The sequence below is a fragment of the Pelodiscus sinensis genome, chromosome 18 (genome assembly GCF_049634645.1).
Source record: "Pelodiscus sinensis isolate JC-2024 chromosome 18, ASM4963464v1, whole genome shotgun sequence".
Taxonomy (NCBI): domain Eukaryota; kingdom Metazoa; phylum Chordata; order Testudines; family Trionychidae; genus Pelodiscus; species Pelodiscus sinensis.
The window spans coordinates 29,977,590-29,989,662 of NC_134728.1; the positions used below are offsets into that span (position 1 = coordinate 29,977,590).

General features: G+C 54.5%; 1 protein-coding gene across 13 annotated transcripts in view; it reads left to right on the forward strand.

The window, feature by feature from the left end:
* The first annotated feature begins 1,643 nt into the window (after positions 1-1,643).
* Positions 1,644-12,073, forward strand: part of EPB41L1 (erythrocyte membrane protein band 4.1 like 1) — a 168,091-nt gene continuing 157,661 nt past the window's right edge. For 6 of the 13 annotated variants that reach the window (XM_075901390.1, XM_075901388.1, XM_075901391.1 and 3 more), the window contains exon 1: positions 2,132-2,286. The gene's annotated coding sequence lies outside the window, so the exon portion shown is untranslated. Of the gene's footprint in view, positions 2,287-12,073 lie in introns of all 13 variants that reach the window. The other 7 variants (XM_075901379.1, XM_075901384.1, XM_075901382.1 and 4 more) reach the window with 3 other exon arrangements.

Consider the following 12,073-nt stretch of genomic DNA (forward strand, 5'->3'; position numbering starts at 1 on the left):
GAATGCAGCTTCAGTATTGTGTACTTACAGCAATAATAATCTGTGTCTTCTTTCATGCAAACTTAGTGAAGTGTGACACACACATTCCTTCACTCACCATTGAATTGCAGCCATCCCTGGGGTGAAACACAGCAGCTATTTAATGGTGCACAGCAACACTACACAAGAGTGTTTAGGGCTGGAATTGAAAAACATGTCCAGAGGGCACTGCAGGGGGAATTTTGAATAACAAGTTGAAATTTATTTGTGGATGAAAGCTCCCTCAAGCTTGGCTCTTATGCAGTGTCTGAACTTTTCACAAAGTTTCTGCCATGTGCCCGACTTTGCAGCTGGTTTTGACCAGGGCACAAAGAGGCAAAGACTTGCCCAAGTTTGTATAGTGAGTCAACAGCTCAGTAGAGGACAAGACCCTTGCTCCTAATCCTTGGCTCTAACCACTAGACCAGGCAGCTTAGTTTTGTTCCCGGTACTGCCTGCTGGCGTGTGGTTTGTAAAGAAAAAGCCTCAGTGTGACTAATAAAGGGAGGCATTTTATGCAGCAGTAAAATAAGCCGCCTTCATTCAAGCGTGTGCGCGTGGTTGCATGAATGTGAAGTCAGGGACTAGTTCTATGGCTGCCTGCTCACTACGTGAGACTTAAGGGCACGTTTTCTCTGGTTTTGCACCCATAGGGAAAGCTGCATAGTCCTGTGTGGAATGGATTTAGGCCTTGTCCACATTAAAGCAAGTCACCAGTGCAAACCCCTAACATAGACACAGGCTATGAGACCACAGCAGGGCTTAGGTTAGGGCAGATTACTCCTGTAACATAGCTAGGGCCATACTGGCTGGGTCTGTTCCCAGCAGCTATGATTAATAATAGGGATACATGAGGCTTCTGGGCCTCTGTGACAGCTGGTGACAAAGAGGCAACTTGTCAGGAGCCTGAGGCCAACACCTGATTTGTATATAAATTGACATAAACCACATGCATGGGGGTCTAAACTTCAACCTCGTGTGACCTATCACTGCTAGACCCTTCTCTGAGTTCACTAGCAATAAAATAGCTGCTGCCTTTGTCTTTACCCTGAAATTAGCCACCTTCCCTGTCTACCCCTTTCATGCCAGGGCCTATCCCTGGTTGGAGACAGTCACCTTTCCAGGAGCTCATCTTACCAGATGCTCATTGATAGATGCATCTGTTTTGTTTTTAATCTTCCAAAGATCAATGCAGCAAGGTCTGACAGTCACCCAGCCCTAGATAATCAGACACAGCACTGAGGCCATATAAGGAATGGCAGTAATTTAACATGCTCTGCCTGGAATCTGATGTGATCCAGACAGACCTGATTACACCATAAGAAGAACAATAAGCCCTTAAAGTCAGCCCTGGATAGAAATGCAGAACCAAGCCCAGGAAGGATTATTGATAGGAGCAAAGGGGAGCGAGCGGGACCCTCTCCCCATACTGAATGTGTTGTGTACTATTCATCCCATGCTTTAGCCTCCCTCCCCCTTTCAGTTGCCTGTGAGCACAGGGCAGAGGTCCCCGCTGTGGTCATTTCGGGTCGGTGGTTGTTTTGCGGCGGGTCGGTCAGGTCCGATGGGCTCAGGCCCCGTTGTGCCAGGCGCTGGACACAGTCTCTGTCCCAAAGAGCATTTGTCAGTTGCCTCTCCGGACAGACCAAGCCTCCGGCTCCTTAGCGCCCCGCGGGCAGCGCCACGGGACCTGGGCCAGAGCACATGGGACGTTCCCATCCCCCGCGCACGCGAACCGCTGGGCCCGGTGTGTGCCCGGATTTCAGGCCCAGGGCAGCAAGGGGTGTGAACGAGCCCGGCCAAAACGGGGAAGCGGGATCCCCCGCCGGTCTGTGCATCCCGCCCAGCTGTAGCAGCGGGGGCCGGCTCCGCGCGGGGCGGGCTAGACCCCAACTCCGGGGTGGAGGGGGAGTTCGGGTGCCGCGTCCCTCGGGGCCCCAGCTCTGCCAGGCACCGGCCTCCCCAGCGCCGGGAGAGCCAGGCGTGGCCGGGCAGCAGGGCAGCGGCTCTGGGCGGCGCCGCACCTGGCTGCAGGCGCCCGGCCCTAGGTGCGCTGCCGCAGCCGCGGCCCCCCCGTGCGGGGGCTGGGCCCGGGCCCGCCCCTCCCGCCGCTGCAGCCCGCGCTCCCGGCCCGCCCCTCGCCCAGCGATTTGTCCCGCGGCGGGGCGGGGAAGCGGCTGCGTCGCTGTGACCGGGCAGGCGGCCGGGAGCCTGGGATGCGGCTACCGCGCCGCGCCCTGCGCAGCCTGACTCCGGAGCGGCAGCCAGGTGAGCGGCAGCCAGGTGAGCGGGGCCCTGCGCCTGGGCGGGCGGCCGGGGCGCCTCGGTGGCCTGGGGGCGTGCGGGGGGGGGTGTCTGCTCCCTGCGCCCCCCTCCCTGCAGCCCCGCTCCCTGCAGCGCCTGCCCCGGTGCCAAGTGCCGCTGCCTCCCTGCGCGCCGCGCCCCGCAGTCCGGGTCAGGCTGCCCCGAGTGCGGGCTGCGGGGTGGCGTGGGGCGCCCCTTCCTGCCCGCGCGCCCGGCGCCTTCCCCGCTGCTCTCTTGGCTTTAAGGCTCGGTCCTCGCCTCCCCCTGCGGCCCCACCCCCCAATCGCAACTGCACTGTAGCGCGGAGCCAGCAGCTCCCGCCCCGCCCCGGCTCTCCCGGGCAGGTCCCTCGGGGAGAGAACAAAATGACCGGGGTGGGGGGGATGCAGCTGGTTCTGGTAGCCGCCCTGCCCCTCACATGCCCACCCGCTCTGCTTTGTGTCAGAGCGGAGATCAACGTGGTGTGTGTGCGTGTGTCCGGGGTGTGCGTGTGTCCGGGGTGTGTGTGCACTGTGTGTGTGTGCGGGGTGTGTGTGTGTGCACTGTGTGTGCGCGCGGGGTGTGTGTGTGTGCACTGTGTGTGTGTGCGGGGTGTGTGTACACTGTGTGTGTGTCCGGGGTGTGTGTGTGTGCACTGGGTGTGTGTGCGGGGTGTGTGTGTGTCCGGGGTGTGTGTACACTGTGTGTGTGTCCGGGGTGTGTGTGTGTGCACTGTGTGTGTGTGCAGGGTGTGCGTGTGTGCACTGTGTGTTTGTGCGGGGTGTGCGTGTGTGCACGCAGGGTGTGTGTGTGTCCGGGGTGTGTGTGTGTCCGGGGTGTGTGTACGCTGTGTGTGTGTCCGGGATGTGTGTGTGTGCACTGTGTGTGTGTGCAGGGTGTGCGTGTGTGCACTGTGTGTGTGTGCGGGGTGTGCGTGTGTGCACTGTGTGCACGCAGGGTGTGTGTGTGTCCGGGGTGTGTGTACACTGTGTGTGTGTCCGGGGTGTGCGTGTGTGCACTGTGTGTGTGTGCAGGGTGTGCGTGTGTGCACTGTGTGTGTGTGCGGGGTGTGCGTGTGTGCACTGTGTGCACGCAGGGTGTGTGTGTGTCCGGGGTGTGTGTACACTGTGTATGTGTCCGGGGTGTGTGTGTACACTGCGTGTGTGTGCAGGGTGTGCGTGTGTGCACTGTGTGTGTGCGGGGTGTGTGTGCACTGTGTGTGTGTTTGGTGTTGTCCTTGGCAGGGAGGGGCTGGAGAGAGCTACACTGTGGCAGCAAGAGTGGGGGAGGAATGAGGTAGGGAAAATCCCATCTGGGGTGGGCTAACCCGCAGCCCAGAAGACAGAGATTTGGCGCTGAAAGTTTCTGGGACTGGCCAGTTGAAACCTACCTGTTTGGGTTTCCTGAGTGACACACCCAGTGGAGCAGAGAGGAGAGCGGTGGGGAGCCAGCCAGGAAGCAGAGAGCCCTTTCAGGGGGAGTGGCTTTTTCTGTACTAAGCAGGTGATCTGTCAGGGCACCTCTCCTCTGCCAAGGTCAGGTAGTGTTGGCATCTCTTCCCCTTCAGGGAGCTTGCAGGCACTGAAACACTAGAGCTGACAGTCTTGAGCAAGACTTGGCCACCACACCCAGATCTCTGCTCCTCCAGTGGCTGTGCTGTGAATACTCTCTCTGCCACTACCTGGAGTTTCCTTGATGCCTCCGAACTGGTTAATGAGCTTTACGCACTGTTTACTTTCCCACACCTTTGTACAGGGCAGGGCCTGTGTACATCTCTGGGAGAATAGCAAGCTGCTGTTCCCCCTCCCCAACCTGGGGCTGGCTCTTGCAGCAGTGACATGGTTGGGGATGGTTAGCCACCTTCTGAGACTAGAGCAGAGCTGGGCCTTAGGACTCAGCTCTCTCTTAACATTTTGTTGTGATCACAGTTACTGGAGAAGAGTTCCCCATGCGCCCGCGCCAATTCTCCTGTACTACTCCAGAGAAGCTCTTTTTCATGTGGATGTTCAGAACAGTTAGTGCTACACTTCCCAGTCTCTGGCAGCTGAGGGGTTAAATAAATCACCCGGCCAAACAATAAACTGCAAATGGAGGTGAAAAAATGTGTCTGATTCCCTATCCGCTGCAGGAGTGTTGATGTCAGGAGGATAATTTACATGAGAGGGGAGTGTGTGGGGAGCCAGGATTAACTTGGAATGTGTCCCTGCATATTTGCAGGGTTATTTTTGGAATCTCATCAGATGGCAGGAGGTAGGCTCTGGAGGTATAACGAAGCACAGTGCTTCCTTAATTGTCTGATCATACCCGAGATTGTGCAAAGGGACGGGACCTTGTAAGTCTCCTTCCTGTACCGTTGGTGCATTCACAAGATGGATTATTTCCACCACAGCATTGCTCCCCTCTTGCATTTCTAATGCTTCGCTCAGTATCTGAAATTATGGGCTTTTTCTGAGCAACAAACAGATTAAATGTGCCCTTTAATTTATACACTGTGTCATGGAAGTTAGAGATCATCGAGGGGTTGGCGGGAGTTAGCGCGTTACGGAGTATTCACTGGACCTTTCTCAGTCTAATTTCAGACCTCCCTAGAGGAGCAGCTTTCCCCACTTCCGTGGAGAGATTGTTCCATGCTCTAATCAATCTCGCTGTCATGATGCTTTACCCTGATCTTCAGCATAAATCCTCCTTTTCCTCAATTTTCTGCCATTAGGTGTGCTTGATGTTTTTCTGCTTCTAAGCTCTAAAGAGCTAGAGATGTGTTAAGTATATTATTAGTCTGAGTTATGCTGCATTGGTGGGCCCTAATGATTCCTTTTTTTCTTTTATGGCTTTGCTCTTCTCTGCTATCTTAGGGCACGTCTACACAGCAGGGCTAAAGCCGAAATAAGCTACACAACTTGAGCTATGTCAATTGCGTAACTTAATTCAAAATAGCTTATCTTGGCTTTTGGCGCTGTCTACACAGCAGTAAGTCCAAGTTAGAGCACTCTTCCTTGACTTCCCTCACTCCTCGTACAATGAGGGTTATGGAAGTTGGAGTAAGAAGTCTTCCAACTTGACATTATTTCAACATTATGTGTAGACGTGGACTATGTTAATTTATTCTGAAATAACGCTGCTGTGTAGCCACGGCCTCTAGTCCACAGTGGCTGCCTGCCTACGTGTGTGTTAATGTCCAGAGCTATGTTATTATGTGTGGGGGCGTATCTGTAGACACACACACACACGATGCTTCTATGCTGGATTGTAAACCAATTTTTATGTTTGTCTCACTGCAAACCACCTGAGAACTCTGTACTCGTGAGATCCCATTCCCTGACACAGTCTGGGCTATGTGCAGCATGACTGTGCTCGCAGGGAGTTGGTTTAGCCTCTCGCTGCAATGTTTCTTTGTCTTTTTCAAGCTAGACACAGTTGAGCAATGAGAGTAGTGGAGAGACTGGGCAGGTTTATGGGAGAGAGCTAGAAGTGGGGAGCATCCCCCTGAATGGCAAGGCCTTGGTCTTGTGTGGTCACTGGACTGGAGCCTGTTTAATTACATAGGTAGCTTCCTGGTAGGTGCCTGTGTTCAGAGGAGACTGATGCTTTGGAGACTCCATCCAGTGCTGCGGTTGGCCCTGGGCAGTGAGAACAGGGACTGTGTGGTGAGCTCTCAGTGCCAGCCCTTGATTGTAATGGCCTCCCCCTTTCCTCCTTAAACTTGTGTGTACACATACACACACATACACGTACACACACACACAGATTGTATGCATGCCCTGGCTCTCATTCTAGTCCTTATCGGGATGCAAGCTGTGTGTAGTATTACAAATGCAGCCTCTACATCCTCCCGCCCCCAGGTTCTTTGCACCTAGCACAGCCTCCCGTGTCCCCTTGCCAGATCAGCAATTGCTGGCAGTGGAGTATTTGTCTTTTCTTTTTACAACCTACATTGTGTTTCTTGCTTTAACAGCAACTTCAGGTAGTAACAGAGGCATCAGCCATCAGCACAGACAGCAAAGCCAGGCTCTGGCTCTCTAGGAGTGTGTGGGGAGCACAGCTGTCCTGGGGGTAGCTGCTGTTTGACACCAGGGCTCCTGAGGGTGCTGGTCTCTGCTACTTGCCTGTGACTGCCTGTTAGCTGTCATGGCTGGATCGTCCGTGGGAGTGCTGGCCTTGATCCGGTGGTGCTACTGCAGATCCAACCTGTTGGCCTTCAGGCCTCTCTCTTGCTGACTCTCAGCGTCTCTCTGATTCATATACTAGCCCCCATATCCCGGGGTGAGCCGAGTGGCAATAAGAAGCATTCTCTGGACCTCTGTGGGTTAATACTATTTCCCCCAGCACTGTGACTTGCACTGGTGTTTCTGTGCTGTGCTGGCCAGGTAGGTCGTTCTCAGATGCTCACAGGGCAGTTGGGCACCAAGCTCCTGTTTGTGCCTTGGAAAATCTGCCCCCAAGCTGGAGTGTGACTTCTTGGGACGTTAGTGAGGACGCTGAGGGCTGGGCTCAGATCCCAGCTCCCTGCGAGGTGCCCTGGAGCATGTCTTTCCGTGCCCCGTTGCTCCAGCTGTTTCCCTGCCTGGAGGGAGGGTGTTGTGAGGACAATATCATTGCGGCTCAGGTGACTGGAGGATGGGGCGGAGGTGGCACAGAGAGGGGAAAGCCCTCGCTTTCATAGGGCTTTTGGTTTCATGGCAGATCTGGGCTGGGAGTTAAGCCGGCCTAGCTTTCCTTTTGGGGCCTGTCACTTTCCATTGAAGCCCTTTCCCAAGTCAGAAACACGAGTCTGAGACGATTCCCCAGCCTCCGAGTGCTCATCTGCATAGACACTCCCATGCACCGGTATCAATATGCTACTCCGACACGCCGTCGGAAAACGCGCTTGCTGGAGAATGTGACGGCTTCGGCTGAGTGGCCTATTGTTCTCGCTGGAGCCATCAGAGGGCTCTGAGTCAGCGGGTTTTCATTGCAGTCACAGAGGTGGGAAAAGAAGCATAAGATTTTTAGGGGGAAGCCTGAATAGAGTTTTCAAAGCTGGCAGGAAATGGCTGGGCCCCTGTCCTGCTCAGGGCTGGGCTGGCTCCGGGGGAGACAGGTGATGGGAAGTGATGGCAGAGGGCACCACCCTGGCGTGTTTCACAGTCCTGGTGTGGAACACCGTTCGCCGGACCCTTTCAGGGCTGAGCTGGAAGCAGCTGCGTTGCCTGAGACCTGAGTGTGCACAGGGGCACATGGTGAAAGGGGGATGGGCTGCTGCCTGTGCCTCCTGGGAGTGGAGCGGGAGGCTGGGGAGCTGTTCCTCGGAGAGCCTGGCAGCCGGCGTCTCGTCTGCAAGGGTAGAGCGTGATGCAGCGTCTGTCGTTCTGGGCCCGCCGGTGGGAGTGAAGCATTCCCAGGCACCTGGGAACACACTATGATGATGCTGAGGCTGGGCTGGGAGCCAAGGCTCACTTGCCTTTAGCAGACAGAGAATGTGGGCCAGTGGGTTGAACACAGCCCTGAGAGCCAGTAACTCTTCGGCCCTAAGCCGCATTCCTCAGTTTCCCCTTGGTATAGACCGAGGGGAAATACATGCTTGTGAGGATTGACAGCAGGAAGGCAAACGTTCTAGGCGAGCTCCGGATTGGTGCCAGAGAGGTGCACTGGGCAGAACCTCGTGGGCAGGGTAGATCCAGTGCGACTGTGCCTTGTGAAAAGCTCACATGGAACTTTTCTGTGCTGCTGTTTCACTATCCCCGTGTGTCCTTCCCTCCCTCCCTAATTCACAGCCCCTCCCTTTGAGGCCACCAGCCATGAAGGACAAGGCTTGATTTCATCTGGGGTTAATGCCACCTGGGGCTGCATCTGCTCTCGTTGTCCCTGGACTTGCTTCTGGAGAGAGCCAGTACTGGAAATGGTCCCAAGTCCTCTGCATGGCAGCCCAGAGCCTGTGATCACAGGGTACTATGGTGGCCTCGTTCTGTTTACAACACAAGACAAATGAATGTAAAGTGTCAGCTCCACAAATCTCCTCAGGTCAGCAGCTTTACTAGGGCTCTTGGCCTTCGGGAGAAGACGAGCTACAGTGGCCATTTACTGTCCAATCCATCCTCTTTCAGGGCAAGTGTCCTGCCTGTGGATGTCAATAGAGTCTACCATGATCCAGCAGGTCTCTGCATCTCTTCCTGCTCTGCTCCTGTCTGATGCTGTGCTCCCCACAATGTGCAGGAGAGACTGACATGCCTGCATATGGTACTGGAGACTAGGGGTCTAATAGTATAGTCGATGATCCAATTAACTGATAATCAAAAGCGTATAGGTTAATGCTATAGACTTAACAGTGGTCCCCAACGCGGTGCCCGTGGGCGCCATGGCACCCGTCGAGGCATTTATGTTGCCCGCTGAATCATCTGGGCCAGCCCCACCCCCGGCGCATGACACGTGGAGCGGCCCCTGCCCCGGGCACGTGGCACATGTGCGGTGCTGTCCCCAGGCACGCGGCGCATGTGTGGCCCCATCCCTGGACGTGCAGCATGTGAGCGGCCCCACCCACAGGCGCCCGGCAGCCCCGAAAGGTTGGGGACCACAGGACTACAGCATTTGCCCCCCACCTCTTGCCAGTAAATTGTTTCGCAAGCTGGCCAGCAGCCCAGCTCAGTCCCGGCTTGCACTGGGTCCTGGACCTACCCCCTCTGTATTTAAAGTGTATTAGGAGGCAGATGGTCAGGCAGCCCTGCTCAGTTCCGGCTTGTGCCGGGTCCGGGAGCTCAGACCCCTCACCCCCGGATAGGGGCTGCCCGGGGACTATAGAACAGTCGACTACCTGATAAGAATTCATGAGGTTGACTATTCCGTTAACTGATACTTAACATCCCATTTGGAGAGTGGATAAAACACTGGACCGTGCAGGGTGTAGAGAGGTCTTGCACAAAATGACTCCAGCTGGGGTTTTAATCTTTGCAAAAGTAACCCAATACCACCGTTTACCTCAACTTTCTCCCTATGTCTGCCTCCTCTTACTTCCTCCTCCCCAAATGTTGGCTAGCAGGGGGATCTAGGATGCATGGGCTGGTATCACAGAAAGGAAAATGCGCAGGGTGGGGTCCTCTCTCCCTTGCTGCACAAAGGGAATGCTTGTTTGGTTTTTATCCATTCTGAAATTCCAGATAAATGAGGAGTGATCAAACAGCATTCTGAAGCTTCATTAAGTGTTTAAAACACATCCACAGCCCTCCACTTCTCCCCTCCCCCCATTTCACTACTGCCAGGTGCCATGGTAGCGAAAATCAGAGAGTATTTTTAGCTTTGATTCTTATTGTGTCCTGGGTCTGGAAAGGAGCTGCATCTTGACAGGGAGAGAGCGAGCCATTTCATTACATGCCCAGCGGCTGGGAAGGGGAAGGTGCGTTTTTAATGACTCCCTTTGTAATTGACTAATCTTGTTTGTTGCAGTTAGTGCAAGTGGAAAGTGTTTTTAGACAGAGGCAGTCAGGTGTGCACCTGGGAACCGCATCTAAAGCAAGGAGGGTTTCAAGACCAGGAGGGAGGCTGGAGCTGGGATGGGGGAACACAGACTGTTTAATAATCCAGTATGTCTTGGGGGGAGGGGGTGTTGGAGCTACCATCCAGGTACCGTGTGAAGGATCTGGAATACTAAAAAGGGTGTTGCTAGTTTTTCTAATGATCTGGTTTGGGGAACAATGAACAATGGAAGTAATTAAATGTTCTAATTAGATACACTATTGATTGGGCACACTTTCTGTTGGTAGGAGCTTTTGTTGCTATTGGATAGCATGGGAAGTTGCTGGGCATTTCTGGGGGGTTTTGTGCACATGTGTAGTATTTTGTTTTGTTCTGTTTTCCCTTTTCCCCAATGCAGAGAGGGTGCTGGTTAGCAGCTGAGTCTCCAAGTGGAGAGTTTGGCTGGAGTTTGATTATAACAAATAGCATTACTAGGTACATCACTGGCAGTGAGAGATGGAATTGGGTTGGGCAAAATTTAGGCTGAATTTTGGGATGGGGGAAATTTCCAGCCTTACACATGGATCTAGCTGTGGAATTGTCTGTCAAGGGAAGATGCCTCATCTCTGAGGACTCTTCCAAATTAGACTGGACAGAACAAAGAAAACTTGCTGTTGGGTACAGTCCTGCCCTGGATGTGGGTGGGTGTAACCTGGAGGAGACAGGACTTGTATGTTATAGTGTCTTTCATCCCAAGGCCGAAAAGCACTGTCCGATACCATGGCCCAAGTTCAGCCCTTGTGTGACATCACTGAGGTTGGGGGATAATATATCATATGTCTGTATATCTTCTTTGTGTAGGCATCTTTTCGGCATGCATTGCTGGTAAAACGCAGCTGAGGGTACGTCTAGGCTGGTGTGTTTTTCCAGAGGTATCCCGGAAAAACTCCTCCGTGTCCAGGGAACGCGTTTTTTTTGCGGAAGAGCAAATGCGCTCTTTTGGGGAGCCCTGTGTACCTCGTTCTATGAGGAATAAGGGCTCCTCTGAAAGAGGAGGCTTTTCCGTCATTTGGCCCGATCTAAATGGGGCCAAATGGTGGAAAAGCCTCTTCTGGAAAAGCTATCGGAAAAAGCTACGCAAATCGCAGAGGGCAATTTGCGTAGCTTTTTCCGACAATGGACTGTAGTCTAGACCTAGCCTGACTGGGGAGAAGCTCATTGGCAAGGCAGCAATGTTAAACAGCAGGGTTATGTCGGAGCAGCAGTGCAGACTATGTCCAGCTGAAACTGCCAAGGGAGTTGTGGGTAGGCCACGTGGAATCGCCCAAGTTACAGTTTGGCCAGGACACGGCAGCAAGCAGCCTTCATGCCCACTGGGCGCTCAGGACCTCCGTGCTGACTTTTATCTGGGCGATGCTCTCTGGCACCGTGCCAGCGCTGCCTGCAGAACTGACTGCCCCTCTGAGCACTGTCTGGGGTGATGAGGGAGGAGGTCACAGCCTGGGGTGCTCAGCCAGCCTCCAGGGCAACAACTTGACACAGCTGAGTAAGGCAAGAAGGGAGGGAAATTTCTGTGCCCATTGAAAGCACAGGGGAGCCTTGGTTAGCAGAATGCAGTGACCTTAATTAGTATGTCGCCAAGGCTGTGACTAGCCCATCCCTGATGGGGAGAGAAGCCACAGGACTTGGCATGACTGCAGTGTAGGGTCAGTGCTTTCCCCAGGTGTGATCTGCCCCTCAGGCTCACCCTGCCTAGGGACCCGGAGACTCCAGCCTGGCTTTTTCTGTTGCACCCCTGGTATCTGGTATCTACACACTGCGGTGCACTTTGTTCAGGGGCAGCAGAGACCGAGCAAACCTCCCGCCCCTTTCAGGACTTGTCTCAGCCACCCCCGTTGGGGGTGAACGCTTGCTCCTGAGCTGCCGACGCAGCGAACCCCTGGATGTATCCGCCTCGCCCATCCACATCTGTGCTCTGCTTGCTTGGTCTACTGGAAGTGAGGCAGTGCGGGTACGGAGAGGGGCTCTCTAGAAAGGAATCCCATTGCAAGCCGCATGCCTGCCCCATAGACCTTCCTGGCCTCTGCTCGGAGGGCAGGGCCCCTCTAGAAAGGCCAGCTCCTGGGCTTAGCATGGCCCGGGGGTGCCCATGTGTGCTGGCTGCTGGAGGCAGGGCAGAACAGTCTCTGCTGCTGGGCTGTTAGAACAGTGGCTGTCCCCTTAGTTCAGGTTGTTGTGCTGGGCGGGCAGAGGCCTTTCCTGGCGTCCGTGTTTGTGTTTCAGGGGGCGGGAGAGAGAGTTGGGCCCTGTTGTCTGGCATTGGAATTGGGCTCAAGGAAAACCCAGACGG